We start from the raw sequence: 20,377 nt of genomic DNA on the forward strand, positions 1-20,377 counted from the left end.
ACGGGTATTTGCATACACAAAGAGTGCAATGCGCACCATCCAAGGGATGGGCACACTTGAAACTCGAACTTGGGGGGGGAGTGAGGGGGCAAGGGCAACATACATAACCTAAACATCTGTACCCCTGTAATATGCTGAAATAAAAAAAAAACATACAGACTAACAAACATGAAAAAATACTCAACATCTCTAATCATGGAAGAAATGGAAGCCCTTGTGCATTGATGTTGGGAATGTAAAATGGTGCAACCATTATGGAAAACAGCATGATGATTTTGCAAAAAGTTAAACATAGAATTTCCATGTGATCCAGCAATTCCATATCTGTGAATATTCCCGGAATACTTGAAAGCAGAATTATTCACAATAGCCAAAAAGATGGTAGCAGCTCCAGTGTCCATTGATAGATGAATGAATAAACAAAATTTGGTGTATACATTCGATGGAATATTATTCAGCTTAAAAATGATGGAAATTCTGACACATGCTACATGGATGAACTTTGAGAACATTATGCTAAAGGAAATAAACCACTCATAAAACGACAAATGCTATATGATTCCATTTACATGAGGTACCTAGAGTATTCAAATTCATAGAGACAGAAAGTAGAATTGTGGTTTCTAAAGGCTATGGGGAGGAAGAAAGAGGGAGTTGTTGTTTAATGGATGTCTTTTGCAAGATGAAAAGAACTCTGAAGGTTTATTGTACAACAATGTAATTGTACTTAACATTACTGAATTGTATAATTAAAAATGGTTAAGATGGTAAATTTGATATTCTACATACTTTGACACAACTAATAATAAAAATGTATATCTGTATATGTAAAAACAAACAATTAAAATGCAAACATCTAATCAGGAAAATATGCGTATAAGATAAAGCAAACAATGAGTAAAAAATCTTTTATGTATATAAAGCATCTACATGTCAGTAATACAACCCCAAATTTCCAAAATAAAACAAGAAAAGCTATTAACAGTTGCCACAGAAGGAATGCAAATATTCAATCAATATTTGAACAAAATAGTCACTTTTACAAATATCCACTAAAGAGAAAATTAAAATGACACTGAGATACAAATAGGAAAAATTGAAAATGTTAATGACAAGTTCAGGCAGATATAGGGAGTATTAAATGTACTTTCACTATTATGAGTATTGTAAATTTGTGAAAAACACCTGGAAAACATTTGACAAAACTATGACAAAAACCTTAAAATATGTTCATACTCTGCCAGGGTAATTCCACTAAGACCACATCTTTAGGAAATAAATCCGTATTCAAACAGGGTTTATTTATACATATGTTGATTGCAGTCCTGCTTGTAACAGTAGACATTGATAATAACCTAAATGTCCAGAAGAAATGGAAAAATGGCTTATCCATATGATGGGATATTAATCAGGTAGTAAATACTTATAATGCCAGAAATTGACAATACTATAAATATCCAAGTAGAAGGAGATGAACAAAAAAGTTCCATCCATATTATTGGATAGTATTAAGGTATTAACTATACATGCAAAAACATAGATGAATCTGAGATATTCTGCTGAGTTAAAAAAAGTAAAACACAAAAGATTGCATATTGAATGATTAAATTTTGTGACATTCTTTAACAGGTTAAACTCATTTATGGTAAAAATAAATCATAAGAGTGGTCTCCTGGGGATGACTGACAAGGAGGTGGCATACGGGAACTTTCTGAGGTGATGGAAAAATTTTATGTCATGACATATTTTATTCATTATGAGAGTGTATGCACTTGTCAAAACTCATTGAATTGCACCCTTAAGATCTGTGCATTTCATTCTATGTAAATTATATCTTAATATTTAAAAAATTATGAAAATACTGTTTTCATAAAATTCTTAATGACACAGGAAAATGCCAAGCTTGTAATGCTAAGTGAGAAAAGACTTAAAAAATGTACATGCAGAATGATTCCATTTGTATGTGTGTGTGTATTTAAATACTAGAATCTACTAACATTTTGTGAATAGAGTTTATCAGTAGGATTGAATGCTTTTGTCCTTATACTTTTTTATATTCAAAGATTTCTAAAATGAGCATGCAATACATTATAATAAAAATGGCTAAATATTTATTGAATGTGAAGATTGGGTTGTCTCTTGGTGAGCTGTTAGGTCAGGGACTACCAACCATACACTTCACTGATCCCTTAGCTCTCTGGGTTCCTGAGATAAAGGAAAATGAAATAGCACTTAGTCCACATTATTACTGGAACCTCAATTAAATATCTGCATTCATAAAATTCTCTTTTTTCTCATTGGCTCCTGTTTCAGAGAACTAGATTTAGAAATTTGGGCCCCTCATACTGTCCCTTTATCCTTTGTTTCAAATAACATTTTAAAAACTCATCCTTCCATCTGGTCTGTGTGATGCTGACTAATGCATTAGCTCTTCCTGCCCTTTCTTCTGGAACACTCTTGGGTTAAGTATGTTCATTCATGAATAACTGTTTAATTATTATAATTTTGTTATTTGCAGAGTCCTGGCAGTAGACCCAGGGCTATAAAAGCAAAGACATGTTTGCTGACTAAAGCTTACTATTGAACAAAAGACAAATCACTGAGTACAAAGGAGCATGCTTCAAGCAATGAAAGATTTCACCACGGTGCTTCAAGTATTCTATGTGGTGCCAAGTGGCATTGCGATGGGTGTAGGATCACTATGATCAGTATTGCTTGTAGGGCTTAATTTTTTCTTGGAGCTTTACAGTGACTTCATGATCTCTCTTAGAAATAAAAGTGGAATTAGAATTTGAAAAAAACTTTTAAATATGAAAAAATGATGCAGGAGTAATTTTATGATAATGCTAATTTCTCAGATTCACAGGAATTCTTTGTCTATAAGGATGCTCTAAAGCCTACATAACCTACTTTGTAAACTTCAATGATTCAGATTGTACCTTCTTTAGTTTTAGATTACTACTGCCTGCTAACCCAATGATAAAAGATCAATAAATGCATCTTGATTGGTATGAATGTTGATGGTTGGAGCATTACAATTCTGTAATTAGTGTAGATATTTCATATTTTTTCTTCATATCCCTAAGATATACTATGATCTATTTTATGTGCATAAATACAATGCTTAAGCATAATGAAAGCATAACTTTGAGATTGAAGCTTATTTTATTTACTTGTTAATCCTAGGTGTCCAGGTACCTCCCCAAAGTCCTATCTCCTGCTACTTGGAGAAAGTTTCTGTGATCTGACTTCTGTTAACCCTCATAGGTAGTCCTACCCCCCGCCTACACACCTAACTCTGCTAGTCCTGCTTCTCTTCAGACATTTCCTAACTACTTTCTTAACATTAACTTTACCTATCCAGTAGCTCTTTCACTCAGAATCCTGTTAGATGAGGAGTGTTAGGACAAGAAATAAATCTGCATTTTTGCATTAATGACTAAAAACAGGTATCACATTAGCCCTGCCTAGTAATTCATATCATGTTTGACTGATCTGGGAATTTTAGGTTGCACGTCTGAACCAGTAAGGAGGATATGTTTGTCTAGTGTCCCTAAAATGGCACCGTGTAGGTAACTTGTAATAATATTCTGCTGCTCTGACACCATTTGTCATCTGGTTTCTGTTTTACAGGTGTAACTACTATTTTCAGGCCTGTCATTGCTTGTGGCTGAGTCTCTGTTTGCCTCATAGATTTTGTGAAGCCTTTGTTCGAAATGAGTCACCTCTGATTGCAGCACAGCAGTAGGCCCCTTGGTTGTTTTCTAGTGGCCCTGGTTTCTTTTGGCCTTAGAATGCCTTTCTTTTTTTTTTTTTGGTTTGTTTTTTAAAAGTACAATATCATACTCCCTCTGCTCTAAATTATTTACATACACTTTCTTCATTAGGCTAACAGATAGAATGGATAAACAAATTAGCAACTTAATGTAAAATATCTTTGGTTACCTTATGAAACACTATTTTATGGATGGGGGATGTTTCTTTTTGACATTTCTTCAATGGATAACAAAGACAAATAAAATGTAATTTTTCAACTAAGATGCAAAAATAATTTGTCCCTTTATAAAATATGTTTTTGGTCTTGAAAGCTTATAGACATTCTTGGCAGAGTTATAGAAAGTTTTCAAAGGTTAGTTTAGAAAAATTTTTTTTATCACTGTAACTACCTAATTATTTGAAAAGCATCTTGTTGCCTGAAATTTTGGCAAAAATTAATACACCCTTTCTGTAAGGCCCATTATAGTGAAAGATATGTCTAATCACTGATTCCCAAATTTGAATGGTTTCTGGTGTTTCAAAGGCATAATTATGTGCAATCTAAGATGGAAAGTATACTTTTACATGCTGTTTATTATTGCTTCTATTTTTATTACATTATAACTATTAGCATTAGAAGCTATACTTCAAATAACATTTATACTTTTCTGGGTCTCTAATTTGCTATTATTGTTTATTTAAATAATTATGGTAGTACTACATCAAAAAATTGGGCCTGAGTGTAGATTAGTCCATATATAAGAGGTGGGAAAATCCTAAACAATGAATTACATCAATGTTTTTCCATCTACTTCAGAATGAATGAGCATTTTTAAATAGAGAGGTGGTATTAATATATTTTAGTTATATATGTATTACTCTTAAGGATTTCTCTAGAATTTTATATTATTTGTGAAACAATGGTATAGCCTAACCTTCAAAACTAATATATCTTAAAATTCCCATTTCCTCATATTAGTTAGGTATCCTTCAAGATGAGATATTGAAGTACCTAATAATGTCTTATTAAAGCTTCTCTTCCAGAACTGAATTTTTATTTTTAACTGAAGACTTTCTATTCTTAATTAAAAGTAGTGAGATGTATGTGCATGTGCGGGGGTCTCTTCCACTGGTGATAGGGCTTTTGTGGCTGAGACTGCCACTGCCCTTCAATATATATCTTCCCCTTTATTCGGAGTAAGAGAATCCCAGTTCTTATCAGGGCACATTGACACTCAGATTAAAACACTTTGTTTCCAGAATCTCTTGCAGTTATATGTGGCCACATGACTAAAATCTAGAAGCACAAGTTTTGTGTAAGTATTTTGGAAAGTTTTCTTAAACAAGTGGGAGAGGACTCTCATATTTCTCTTTCTTATTCTTGAAAGCAGATGTAATTGAGGGCTGGTGAAAACCTTCACATCATTTCACAGAAGCAGAAACCTACTACACCCTGGATGGGCTTTGTTTACTGTGGCATAATTACAAAAGGAGTTCTTATTATATAGTTCTCTTTGTCATGAAGCAGGACACCAGTATTTTTCTCTTTCATTTAGGCATTTTCCTTCATCACAAAATAATGGAAGATCGCTTGCTATCTTTGACACAATAGATCCAGAATAAAATATTTGAAGTCCAGGTGGCCAAAAGTGGTTTCTGTTTCATATTTGATAGGGCCCCAATTAGAGTATGTACATAATATTATTGCATAACACCCATGAGCTTATTACTAAGAACTGTCCTAGGCAAATATTGAAGTCGTCTGGGTTAGTACCCAATATTTATGTGCTAACTTTTGGCTCCTTGGGACACTCTGTCATCGTTTTTCTGCCCTGTTCCCTTCTTGTCAAACTTTCCTTTTCTTGGTTCTGTTCCCTCAGGTCCCTGTTAGCTAATCTAATTAACTGAATCAAGCTGAGATTTTAATGGCTAATAATGGCTTAATGTGCAATCCTTCTCAGATAATATTTGTCTTTTAATATAGCTCTCAGTGTTTTAACCCAAAGGAGTAAATAAATATGAGAACTTTTGTAGGACCAGTGAGGAAGATACAGTTGTAGAATATTACAGCTGGAAGGGACCTTAGAAATCTTCTTATTGAAGATGACCTGTTTCAAAACTGAGGAAACAAAGGCTAGGAGAAAAAGTCACTTGCCTGTAGTCTAAGTGCTTGTTAGTGGCAAATCAAAGACTAGATGTCAGATCTACTAATTCTCAGTTCAGAGCTCTTTCCACCTCACCACGTTGGAGAAGAAAAGCCTTTTGGCAGTAATCAAATCACCATGTCGAAGGGCATTAACTCTACAAGCATGCTCACTATAACAATTTTCAAAGTATTTTGCAGTCATTTCTATCTAATCCTAGAAAACTTTCTATAATAATGATTGCAAATTTTTAAAAATGCAATTTCCTTTTACTAAATATCAAATCTCATGCTCCTTTAATGCTATTTGAAATTTAAAAGTAAATTAAATATCACCTCTAAAAGAGAATCAAAGTAATTTTAATTTTAGAATATACCTTTTCTAAGAACACATGTCATCTTGTTCAAGATAATAGTAGGCACTTCAAAAGGTTTTAGGCTTCCTGTGATAAGTCTTCTGTTCTAAAATATGTACTGACAATGAGGGCTTAATTTTATGTATAAAGAAGGTAGGCACATTATCTGACTTTTGTGTGTTCTTAAAACCTACATCCTTTTAATGAAATGTGTGATTTTTATAGTTTTACAGTCTCATTGCTCCAAAAATGAACCCTCTGTTGTTTTCAGAAACAGTGTTATATGGTTGGTATTATGGTCTTTTTTTTTTTTTCTTTTTTGACAGATTCCATCTTTTATCCCTGTTCTTTCCTGAGAACTTACTGGCTGGTCCATAAGAGGATGTAATGAATTTTCCAATGGACACAAGTAGAGGCCCCTATTTAAGTTGAAGTCCTTTGCCATTTGGCATGAAGAGAAATGACTGCATGTGAGTGACAAAGGTAATTTCAGCCATAAGGTATGACGTTATTTCAGCTGAGTAACCATGAGTAATAATAGATTTGTCATTTTAACTTCAATTTCTACCTTTAATATCTTCCTGTTACTATTATAGACCACATATTTCTAATTTATAAAGCATTTTGTACCCAATATAGTCACCATTGTCCAACACTGAAGCACTAAAGAGCCTTTGTTCACACACAAACTATTAATTGTGAACATACTTTAATTTTTAAAAGTTCAAAATTCCAAGACAGGAAATCTTGGAAAATAAATCTCATTATATTTTTATCTGATGTTTTTTGGAGATAGCAGGGAAATAAAATCCTGGGAATACATGGTAGTTCCTCTGCCATGATTATCTATTGATTTGTAACAACTACCTCAAAATTTAGCGACTTAAACAACAAAATTTTTATTATATCTTGAATTTTTGTATGTCAAGAATTTAGGCTTGGCGTGTCTAACAAAATAATATTTTTTCTCATGGTGTGAGTGAGGCCATTCTGTAATATTCAGTTGGTTGCTCACTTGTTCTAGAAGGTCCAAGATGGCTTTGATCATAGGTCAGGCACATTGGTGAGGACTGCTAGACTCAGATGGGTTCTTCTCTCTCTCAATGTAGTATCAGTTTCTCCACAGTCTCTCCAACATTGTAGTCAGAGTTCTTATATGACAGCTCAGGGCTCCAAAGGTGAGTGTTCTAAGAGATAGAAATGGAAGCTACAGTCTCTTAAAACCTAGGCTTGGAAACTGACACTTAGTCAGTACTGCCATTATTCTATTAGTTAAAGCGATCACAGAGCCCACGAGACTCAAGGGGAAGGGGCATACACTCTTACTTCACAATGTGTGTATTGTCAAAGGATGTGTGGTCATCTTTAATCTCCTAGAATTACCAACTAATTTTTATGATATTAAAATGATCACAAACTAGACTACTCTTATACCAGGCTTCTGTTCTTTGAAATGTGCATTTTTGCACTTAAGTATGAATGGAACTGGCTATAAATGTAAATAATGTGGCCATGTAACCCTGGGTCACTTTAAAGATCTCAATGACTTTTGCTTTCATTGACAATGAAGTTAATATTATTATAATCTCCAGATATGTACATGAAATGGTGACATTTTAATTACCAGAGCCCTTTTCTGCAGTGCCTCGGAACATACTCAGAAACTTTCTTTTTAATGAAAGCTATTGCAAAATTCTGTCCTGTCCCTTTTGTCTTCAGTCACAAAGATTTGGTGGCACTTAAGTATTGATCTTGTTGATTTCAGGGCTTTTTTTGTGCGTAGAATAATTTTCATTCATCTTAAGAATAACAAATATTTCTTTATTTGGCATATTTATGAAGTGAAAACTGCTAGACTTCTTAAAAAACACTAGATTCAAAGAAAACTCTATATGCACTAAGTGCACATATAAGAATAACATCTATTGGATGTTGGGCAGGGGGGAGGGGGGAGGAGGGAGGAGGGGACAGGTATATGCATACACAAAGAGTGCAATGCGCACCGCCCGAAGGATGGACATATTTGAAACTCGGACTTGGGGGGAAGGGGGGAGCAAGGGCAACATACGTAACCTAAACATCTGTACCTCCATAATATGCTGAAATAAAAAAAAGAAAAAAGAAAACTCTAATAGCAGTCATAATAGATGCTATGGCTGTTAAATTACAAATATATTTCTTTGCATTTTCCTGTCCTTTGGTTTAATATATGGTCAGTTGTGGAAATAATATACAGTGAGACAGATAAGAATAATTTAGATACTAGTAACTACTTTTGATTTAGAGACTGAACGAATATTATATAGCAAAACTAGGTATGTAGTTCAGCTTAATATTGAATTTAGCAACCAAAATTCAATTTAATAGCATGGTTTATCTTTGATCTGTAAACACTGACTCTCATTTGGGGGATTTCTTTTTCTTTTTTTTTTCCTTTGGGTACTTTAGTTTTGTGCTGTTGTTAAATTAGGTAAATTGGTATTATTGATATAATTTTTTTATTTAACAGAGTGGTGGTGCGTATGTGCATATGTGCGGGTAGGAATGAGGCAGAAGTACTTAAAAGATGTTCACAGCCATGAGAAAACAGTTTTCTCTATTCTGTTGCACTTTAGATTCAGTATACATTTGAACATGGATATTTAATCTTTTACAACCTGAGGATAAAAAGAGGTTGAGGAGAAGTTGATGAATTTTCTTTTATCAAGATGCTGTACATATTCCATTTTATCTTTAATAAAATCTGCCAAATTCCAATATTTTTTCTCTGCCCATATGTATACCAGGAACTCAGTTATATTAACAGTGAAACATTGTAATCTTCTGTTCTAGAATCCCAAAATGTCTCCCTGATTGGCTAGAACCAGACAGACGTAAAAATGAAATCTCAGAACAAACCTTTGGGGAAGGGCGGCAATGTATAGTAGAAAGAACAAGATTTTTGAGTTGGAGAAACTGGAGCTCAAATGCTAGTTTTTTACTGTATGTTGTTTGACCTTTAGGAAGTCATTTTTCTTGAGCTATATCTCAGTTTCCTCCTTTGCAGAGTGGGTATAAAACTAATACTTACTTCAACAAGGTTTCTGTAAGGTTGAATCTGATAGTCGATATGAAAGCACTTTATAAATTGTGACTGACCACCTCCATGCTCTGCTGCCAGAATCTGTGTGTTCAAAGATCAAAGAACTGGGACCATTACCTCCAATATTTTCACTAACAAAGCCTCTTAATTTGTTCTGAAAATCTTTTGCCTAAAAAAGTAAATCTATCAAAACATTTTGGTGAGTAACCCTGAAACCTAAAATGGTATATATCACTTGAAACATGAGAGAACTAAGCAGAGTTCACTAACGAGGTGACTAGTCAACAGTAACTCTTTCAAAAAACCTTTCGAGATGAATTTTTATTGAAATACTTCTTTATGATGCATTATTGGATAAAAACCCTACAAAGATCAAAAGAAAAAATGAAATAAGAGGAAAAATCCATTACTTCAATGTCCTACCTACCTCTTGACCAGAACAAAAGAATTATTTTTGCTACATAGCTTAATGAGCCAACCAAGCTGGCTGGACATTGCAAGGCTGAAGAATTGATGAAATAGCAGAGCTCCTTGCATCCTTAGCAAGGTATGATTTCCACAAGTAAATTAGGAGCAAGGGGCATTAGTAATGATGGGAAAACCTATTACACTAAAAGGACAGTATTTGGAATGAATGGGCAAGTGTAAAATGGTAGGTCAGTTAAAGTTACTTGTTACAGCAGATTCCATCCACAATGACCAAATAGGTACCAAAAAATAGACACCATCAAAACAGGAATAAAATCTCTCAAACAGCATGTTTACCAATGTATCCTAAGTAAAGACAAAAGTAATAATGTCTAATTACCTCAAATTGACACCTGAAAGCTTCCTCCATAGTTTGTTCTCTCTTCTATTTTAAAAAATGCAACGTGAAAAAGGCATGTTCTTCTTTATGAAATAAATCATTTATTGAAACTATATCTCCTCATGATTTTGTGTGTTTTAAAAGATATATATGTATATGCGTATATATATCATGTATATATTTATAAATATATATATATTTGAATATAATGAATTTGGCCAATCTTTCAAGTATAATGATCTTGAAAATGTGGGCTAAAAATTTAGGAACATGGAAGTCACTTCCCAACCTTAAAGGGTAGGGAAGGATGAAAGATAAATAAGATTTACTGGGCTATTGCACAGAAACTCCATTAAGATGTTCTCATGTTATCTTATTTAATCCTCAGGAAACTTTGAAGATAGATCTTACTCAAAAATTCTGACGAGGAAACTAAGAGTCAGATTATGTCTTGCTCAAGACCACATTCCAAAGCTCACATATACTTTCTTTTATCAACTTCCCCCCAAAAATCAAGACTCCCACCCATATTAATGAAAGTTTTTAAAAAATTAAATTTTTCTTTGCCATAATAATTTATTTTAAGATGACTTTTAGAAGTTATATTTGGGTTAGTAGCTTTATGCTATTGATGTTGGCCAAGCTCTATTCTCTGAAAAATGTCCTTTGAGTTGTTTTTCTCTCCTTTTTAAATTAATATTTTATGTTATGGAATTACCATTGTTCATAAAATTATAGAAAATAGTTCAATAGTAATCCATGAAAAATCTATTTAGATTTAACACATGTTAATATGTCATTGTGTTTGCTTCAGTTATTTTAATTTTTTTAAACTAAAGCACGACGGATACAGATAGGCCACCCATACCTTCCCATCCCCTACACCCCAGACAGACATTTACTTTCCTGAATTGCATTTGTCTCACCAATATATGCTTCTATTCTTTCCTTAAAAATTTATGTTACTGGCTATTTATAGTTTCATTTGGTCAGTTTCCAAGGTACATAATTTATATAAATGATATCAAGTTGCCATCCTTTGGCAACTTGCTTTTTATCACTTAAAATTTTGAAGATTTATTCATTATTGAAAATATAGATCTGGTTTATTGTAAATATGGGATATTAATAGTATTCTATTGTGTGACCCTGCCATGGTTCCTTATCCATTCCCCTATTTTTGAACACTTAGGATTCTTTAGCAGATGTGTTTGGTACTTTATCATGGCATTCCTTATATTCATTATATGTTCTACTTCTTTTATTTCTCTGATTGTTTATATATTTACTTCATAGCTTATTTCTGGTGTTCAATTATCTTAAGTCATTGAATTTCTAACCTGCTTGTTTTTTGAGTCGCTAACTCTCCTTCATGGGAGATATTTTTTCCCTTATATGGTTTTTAATTTGGGTTTTGAGTTCACCTTCCGAAGAGATTTTTTCCCCCTGTAGGAATCCTCTGTCCTCTTTGTTGTATATTTGTCCCTAAAGAAAGATTTTACATTAGTTTCTTTGAGGCAGAGCAAGGCTTACACTAATCTGTTTTATATATTACTTTCCTGAGTTTGGGGATTCTTATACCCCATGAGTAGTATAAATTCATATTCCACACCTACATGTGACAAAGGTATGATGTTTTGATTTTTCTATAAGAAGTTTTGCATGTGGATGGCAACACATTTTTGAATGCTTTCCTGGCCCACTGGGGAGAGTTGTTTTAATTATTCTTTCAATGAGAAGGCAATCTCTCAGATTGGCACTCATTTCTTTCTCTCTCCCTTTTGCAAGGTCAATACCATATCTTCTATCTTGATGTGAGCATTAAATCCCCTGACCCTAGGAAGTAGGGCCTATATTAATGTCTAATAACTACCTGTCCTGCTTCAGAGCCACTTCGTGAGCTTATTATTATAGCTTTAAGTTCCTGCTCTAGGTAGCATTTTTGGCACCTAGGATTTTATTTTATTTTTGAAAAATCTTTGTTATATATTGGCATTTTAGTTTGTTATTTCATCCATCATATTATGTACTTTTAGGTGGGTGTGAGGGAGGTTTCAGTATTAGGTCTCTCTGACACGTCGTTGGTATTGGAAGTCCACGGATTCAGAAATTGTTTCTTTCAAGGATATATATTATTTGAGTCTATTTGTCTCTGGATTTCAAGATAAAGACTATACTGTTTTGAGTACATTTGTTTCTGGATTTTGAAATGAAGAAAACACCTTCTTGAAATCTGCATGGTAATGACCCAGGTGTAGTTTCTGTGAGTTATGAGTAACTGAGACTTCTGACCTACCAAATGAGCTATTAATAATAAATGAGCATTAGTTTAAATCCTACTTTGTGATAATTTCTTAGGCGCCAATGAAAAAAAATAATGTAGATTTTTATAAAAATGAGTAAGTGACTTTGAAACCACACATTGGTAAAGGCTGGACCTGGGAAATGGGCTGGAGAACATGGTAGAAAAAGCTAAGATTTCTTTCAATAGATTGTGAGTAGATATGGATGTTAAAGATGCCACTGGTGAGTGTGGTTTTTGTCTAATGGAGTGAATTCCCTTGATATCCATGGAAGGCCCACAGGTTATTGAGAAATTTATATTAGCAAAAATAATATCAGCTAAGACTGAAAGGGAGAGATAGAATAGCAAATGAAAGGAGGTTTTTGGACCCACAAAATTCTACTGACAGAAAACAGAATGATGAAATTATCCAGGTGCAAACACATGATATTATAACTTTCATAAAAAAGGAAGGAAGACTCAAAACACAGAAATGACGCCCAGAAGGTGGAACTGAGAACCCAGCAGGTGTGCCAGGAGCCCAGACAGTAAGGCTTAGAGCCGAAGGGCAGAGATGAGAGCCAAGTAAGTATATTCCCAGGCCTTAAAACCTAATCAAAGAAAATCTAACATTTCCCCTGATAGATTTCAAACTGTCATGGACCAGTAAGTCCTTTTTACCTTTCATTCTCTCACTTTTGGAATTGGAATATCTACGACTATTATGCTACCATTATACCAACATTGTATGTTGAGAATGTTGGGGGCAGATTATTGGTATGTTTGTTTTCACAGATATTCAGATAGATTATGCCCACAAGCCTCATGAATACCTAATATAGGAGATTTAGGTGATGAGATTTTGGAGTTTCAGCTGATGCTGTAATGGTATGAGACGCTTGGGAACTTTGGGTGTAGGTGAAAGTATTTTGTATTTGGAAGAGATGGGAGTCACTGAAGGCCAAAGAGCTGACTGTAGTAAGTAGATTTCTAAAATGACCCCCAATAATACACTCCCTCATATAATCCTCTTGCACTGAGTATGCCTCTGTCATTGAATGTGAGCAGATCCTGTGAAGGTGACTGGATGCCACTCTTATAATTATACTATATTACATGACAAAAGGGATATTACAGATGTAATTAAGGTTACTAATCAATTCAATTTGAATTAATCTAAAAAGAAAACAATCTGAGTGAGTCTGACTTAGTCACATGAGCCCTTAAATCAGGATCTAGAAATCAGAGGAATTCTATACATGGGTAATTGTCCATGGCTGAATTTAAAGGTGGAGAGGAGCACATGACAAAGAATGAAGAGTACTTCTATGAGCTGAGAGCTATCTCTAGATCACAGTCAGCAAGAAAATGGGAATTTAAGTCATAAAACTGCATTAACAAAATTCTTCCAACAACCTGAATGAACATGGAAGCAGATTTTTCTACATACCCTCCCGACAAATACTTAGCCTGGTGATGGTGATACCTCGATTCCATCATTATTTTTTTTAACTCTTTAATTTTTTTAAGAGAAAGAAATAAAGGGTATCCAAATTGGGAAAAAGGAGGTTAAAATATCACTTTTTGCTGATGATATAATCTTATCTCTAGAAAATGCTAAACACTCCACTAAGAGACTCCTCAAATTGATAAATAAATTCAGCAAAGTCTCAGGTTAAAAATCAATGTACACAAATGAGTAGCATTCCTATATACCAATAACAGCAAGCTGATAGTCAAATCAAAGACTCCATACCATTCACAATAGCCACAAATAAAATGAAATACCAGGGAATATATTTAACAAAGAAGATGAGAGATCTCTACAAAGAGAACTGTGAAACACTTAGGAAAGAAATTGCAGATGACACAAACAAATGGAAAAACATATTGTGCTCATGGATCAGTAGAATCAACATTGTTAAAATGTCCATACTACCCAAAGTGATTTACAGATTCAATGAAATCCCATATAAAATATCAATATCATATTTCATGGATCTATAAAAAAATAATTCTATAATTTGTTTAGAACCAGAAAAGAACCTGAATAGCCAAAGCAATCTTAAGCAAAAAGAACAAATCTGGAGGCATCACATTAATAGACTTCAAACCATACTACAAGGCTATAGTAACCAAAATCGCACAGTATTGACACAAAAATAGAGACATAATCCAATGGAACACAGCAGAGAACCCCAATATAAAACCATCCACATACAGCCAACTGATCTTTGACAAAGCAGACAACAATATACACTGAGGAAAAGAAGTCCTATTCAATAAATGGTGCTGGGAAAATTATATAGCCACATGCAGAAGAATGAAACAGGATCCATGTTTCTCAACACTCACAAAAATTAATTCAAGACGGATAAAAGACTTAAATGCAAGGCATAAAACTGTAAGAATTCTAGAAGACAATGTTAGAAAAACTCTTCTAGATATTGGCCTAGGCAAAGAATTTATGAAGAAGACCCCAAAAGCAATCACAGCAATAACAAAAATAAATAAATGAGACATGATTAAATTAAAAAGCTTTTGCACAGCTAAGGAAATAAGCAACAGAGCAAATAGACAACCTACAGAATGGGAGAAAATATTCACCAGCTATACATCTGATAAAGAGTTAATAACCAGAATCTACAAAGAACTCATGCAGATCAACAACAACAAAAAAACAAACAACCCCGTTTTTGATTTGATCTTTGGCTTGACTGTTGTTGGAATATATGAATGCCACAAATAAATAAGTGGGATCTAATCAAATTAAAAAGCTTCTGCACTGCCAAGGAAACTACCATTAGAGTGAATAGACAGCCCACGGAATGGGAAAAAATGTTTGCTCTCTACACATCTGATAAAGGGTTGATAACCAGAATCTATCTAGAACTCAAAAAAATCAACAAGAAAAAATCAAACAACCCCATCAACAAACGGGCAAAGGAAATGAACAGAAACTTTTCAAAAGAAGACAGAATAATGGCCAGAAAGCATATAAAAAAATGCTCAACATCTCTAATCATTAGAGAAATGCAATCAGAACCACAATGAGATATCACCTAACCCCAGTGAGATTGGCCTCTATCAAAAGATCCCAAAACATCAAATGCTGGCGAGGATGTGGAGAGACAGGAACACTCTTACACTGCTGGTGGGACTGCAAATTAGTGCAACCTCTGTGGAAAAGAATTTGGAGATACCTCAGAGAGCTAAAAATAGAAATTCCATTCGATCCAGCAATAGCACTATTAGGCATCTACCCAAAAGAGCACAAAACATTCTATGATAAAGACATCTGCACCCGAATGTTTATGGCAGCACAATTCACTATTGCAAGGATGTGGAAACAACCCAAGTGCCCGTCAATCCATGAGTGGATTATCAAAATTTGGTATATGTATACAATGGAATATTACTCAATCATAAGAAACAACAGTGATCTAGCACCTCTTATACTTTCCTGGATTAAACTTAAGCCCATTATCCAAAGTGAGGCACCACAAGAGCAGAAGAACGGGCTCCACTTGTACTCGCCATCAAATTGGTACTAACTGATCAACACTAGGTTGATCACATGGCAGAAATACTCTCAAGGGATTAGGGGGATTGGGGGCAGTAAATCCACAACTAAAGGACACGAGGAGCACTGTAGGGGGGGAAGGGCATGCCTTTAACCCGCACTTGAGTGAGGCAAAGACATACAGTGTAACCATAATGTTTGTACCCTCGCAATATCCTGGAATAAAAAAAAAATCAGAATATGTACACTTAAAAACAAACAAACAACCCCATTACAACATGGGAAAAAGACATGAACAGAAGCTTTTCAAAAGAATATAGCCAACTGGACAATAAACATATTAAAAAATACTCGACAACACTAATCATTAGGGAAATACAAATTAAAATCACAGTGAGATATCACCTTACTCCTGTTAGAATGGCTTTTATTAAAAAGTCCAAAAACAATAGATGCTGGTGTGGATGCAGAGGAAAAGGAATGCTTTTACACTGTTGGTGGGACTGCAAATTAGTACAAACTCTATGGAAAACAATATGGGAATTCCTCAAAGACCTAAAAGTAGACCTACCATTTGACTCAGCAATCCCACTACTGGGTATTTACCCAAAGGAAAAGAAGTCACTTTATCAAAAAGACATCTGCACTCAAATGTTTATTGCAGCACAATTCACAATTGCAAAGATGTAGAATCAACCCAAGTGCCCATCAATCAATGAGTGAATTAACAAAATGTGGGGTATGTATACTATGGAGTACTTCTCAGCCACAAAGAAGGATGAATTAAGGCCTTTTGTAACAATTTGGATGTGACTGGAGACTATTTTCCTAAGTAAAGTATCCAAAGAATGGAAAAAAAAAAAACACCACTTGTACTTGCTATTAAATTGGAACTAACTGATGAGCACACATATGCACAGAGGGAAATAAAACTCAGTGGAAATCAGGTAGGGGGAAGGTGGGAGGAGCGGATGGGCGAAAACCATCCTAATATGCACAATGAACTATATCTGTGTGAGGGGCACATTTATAACCCTGACTCAGGCGTAACTGAAGCAATACATGTAAGCAGAAACATTTGTATCCCCATAATATTTTGAAATTAAAAAAATTTGATACTTTATATTTGTACATATTTATTGGGTATGTGTGAAATTTTGTTATATTCACAGAATGTGTAATGATCAAGTCAGGGTATTTAGAATATCCATCTCCCAAGTATTTATCATTTTTGTATGTTGGTTACATTTCAGGCCTTCCAGCTATCTTGAAAAATACATTGTTGTTAACTATAGTCACCCTACTCTGCTATCAAGCATTAGAACTTATTACTTCTATCTAATTGTATGTTTGTACCCATTAACCAACTTCTCTTCCTCCTCCCCCTTACCCATGCACCCTTCACAGTCTCTGGAATCCATCTTTAAACCCTCTATCTCCATGTGATCCACATTTTTCACTCCCACATAGGAGTGAGAACATGTGATATTTGTCTTTCTGAGCCTGGCTTATTTTACTTAACATAATGACTTCCAGTTCCATCCATGTTGCTACAAGAGATATGATTTCATTTTTTATGGCTAAGTAATAGTCCATCACATATATATATACCACATTTTCTTTATCCATTTATTCATCGATGGATACACAGGTTGATGCCAAATTTTGGCTATTGTGAATAGTGCTGCAATAAATGTAGGAGTGCATATATCCCTCTGATATATTAATTACTTTTCTTTTGGGTAAATACCCAGTAGTGGGATTACTGGATCATATGCTAGTATTACTCTTAGTTTTTTGAGAAATCTCCATACTGTTTTCCATAATGGCTATACTAATTTACATTCCCACCAACAGTGTACAAGAGTTCTCTTTTCTCCATATCCTCACCAACATCTGTTATTTTTTGTCATTTTGATAATAGCCATTTAACTGGTATAAGGTGGTGTCTCATTGTAGTTTTGATTTGCATTACCATGATGACTAGTGATGTGGAGCATTTTTTCATATACTTGTTGGCCTTTGGATGTCTTCTTTTGAGAAATATCCCTTCATGTCCTTTGACCATTTTTAATGGGGTTATTTGGGGTTTTTTTTTTAAAACTATCGAGTGGAGTTTCTTGTATATTCTGGATATCAGTCCCCTGTTGAATGAGTAGTTTACAAATATTTTCTCCCATTCTGTAGGTTATCTCTTCACCCTGTTGATCGTTTCTTTTGCTTTGCTGAAGTTTTTTGGTTTAATGTAGTCCCATTTGTCTATTTTTGTTTTTGTTGCCTGTGGTTTTGAGGTCTTAGCCATAAAATCTTTGCCTAGATCAATGCCATGAAGAGTTTTCCCCAGGTTTTCTTCTGGTATTTTTATAGTTTGGGGTGTCATGTTTAAGTCTTTAATGCTTCTTGAGTTGATTTTTGTATATGGTGAGAGAGAGGGGTCCAAATTCATTTTTCTTCATGCAATTATATAGTTTTCCCAACACCATTTATTGAAGAGGGTGTCCTCTCCCCAATGTATGTTCTTGATGGCTTTGTCAAAGATCAGTTGGCTGTAAGTATGTTGATTTATTTCTGGGTTCTCTATTCTGTTTCATTGGTCTATGTGCCTATTTTTATTCAAATACCATGCTGTTTTCATGCTATTTGGGTGACTATAGCATTGTAATATATTTTCAAGTCAGGTAGTGTGATGCCTTTAACTTTCTTCTTTTTGCTCAGGATAGCTTTGGCTAAAAAAAATTGTTTTTTTTTTTTTTTTGGTAATACTCTGAAGAGTGAACCTGGCCATGCCATGACGAACTTCTGACCTACAGAACTGTGAGTTGAATAAATAGATATTGGTGTAAGCCACTAAATTTGTGGTAATTTGTTACACAGTGATAGAAAGGTAATACAATATTCTTCCTGGTATCATAGTGGTAGAGAGCAAAAATGTGTTTGGTGAACTCATTGAGATAAGGATAGGAAATGTAGCTTCATTTGGCAAAGTGTAGAGTTCAAGTTTAAGTCTATTCTGATTATGGGGATATTGTGGGCATATGGTAATTAACTCCTTCAGGAAAAAAAAGACAGAAAAAATAAAGTGCTTGCTCATAATCTGAAGTAATCAACCACACAGATATAACAAGTATATTCTATTAGATTTATGGCAAATTGTATCTACATTGTAAAATAGTAAACAATCTGAGCTGTATTCATCCTTATGAGGACGTGGTCATGAGGCGACTCACCTTCCAGTCATTTATTCTCTTCATCTGTTCATCCTGCTTTACTTTTAGAAAGTAGTTAAAGTCCTTCCTCTATTAACAACTCAGTGACAGTTTTTTCATTTCTAGTACCATGGAGAGGAATCCCAGACAGTAAAAGTAAAGAAAGAAAGCAAATATCTTGAAGATGTTGTGGGGACCGATGATAAATATTCCATAAATTTGCAATCAGCCTTCTATTTATTTTCAAAGTTTGTCTCCTTCAAAGCTGCTACTTTAATTTGAACAATTTACAGTATTGATTGGACATATTATTCCATTTGTTCATTGCATATCTATTAAACGGTTAGTAAAGACGGAACACTTACAAAGGTAATCAGTATGAAAACTGCTTCTATGTTGTTCATAAGACTCAAATACAATGTTCACATTCTCATTTTTGAGACCAATTATATCATAGATGAAGACACTATGGGTAATATATAAGATAGGTTTGCCACTTGGCCTTTCAACTTCCATGAATAAATCAACCTAATTTCCAGAAAATATAAAATGACCATTTAACTGATTATTGAACTTTGGATGTTGAAAGGGGTGTTTTGGCCTAGAAAGCCCCTTACCGATTGAGAATATTTCCAAGGAGAGGAGCAGGCTATAGAATGGTATCATCATATGCTAAGCAGTACTTTTTATTGGAAAGAAAAGTAAATACAGAATGATGACTTCTGGCTGGGTGACAGCTGCTGTATAAACAATCAACTAAAATGGCCACTGGCTATCCCCAGATAAAAATTTCAACAGCCAGTAGGCCAGATCTTCTCAATTTTGCATATGTGAGCTTCAGCAATTTAAAATTAGTACTTCGTAAAAGCAAAGTTTATTAGTTTGGAAGGACAGACTAAGGGGAAGTTATATTTTGTCTGTTGGAAAAATATGTTTTTTTATTATACAGTGTAAATAGACAGCTGACTGCCAGTGCCGAGTCAATCCCATAGAGGATTTGAATGGAGTGCAATTCATAGACTGTGCTTCTATAAAGCATATTTATTAACTCCAAGTATTCTTGGGAGATTTAATATTTACTGATTCAAAAATGCCCCATATATTTAATTTTACTCAGGTAAAAATCAAAATGCTCCTAGTAATTTTAATGGTTATTAGTAAGTCACACATTCCTGGCTATGTTCCAATTTAGAATGGAAAAGTTAGAATTAGGATATTT

Source organism: Propithecus coquereli, unplaced genomic scaffold (genome assembly GCF_000956105.1).
Source record: "Propithecus coquereli isolate 6110/MARCELLA unplaced genomic scaffold, Pcoq_1.0 Scaffold31, whole genome shotgun sequence".
Classification (NCBI taxonomy): Eukaryota; Metazoa; Chordata; class Mammalia; order Primates; family Indriidae; genus Propithecus; species Propithecus coquereli.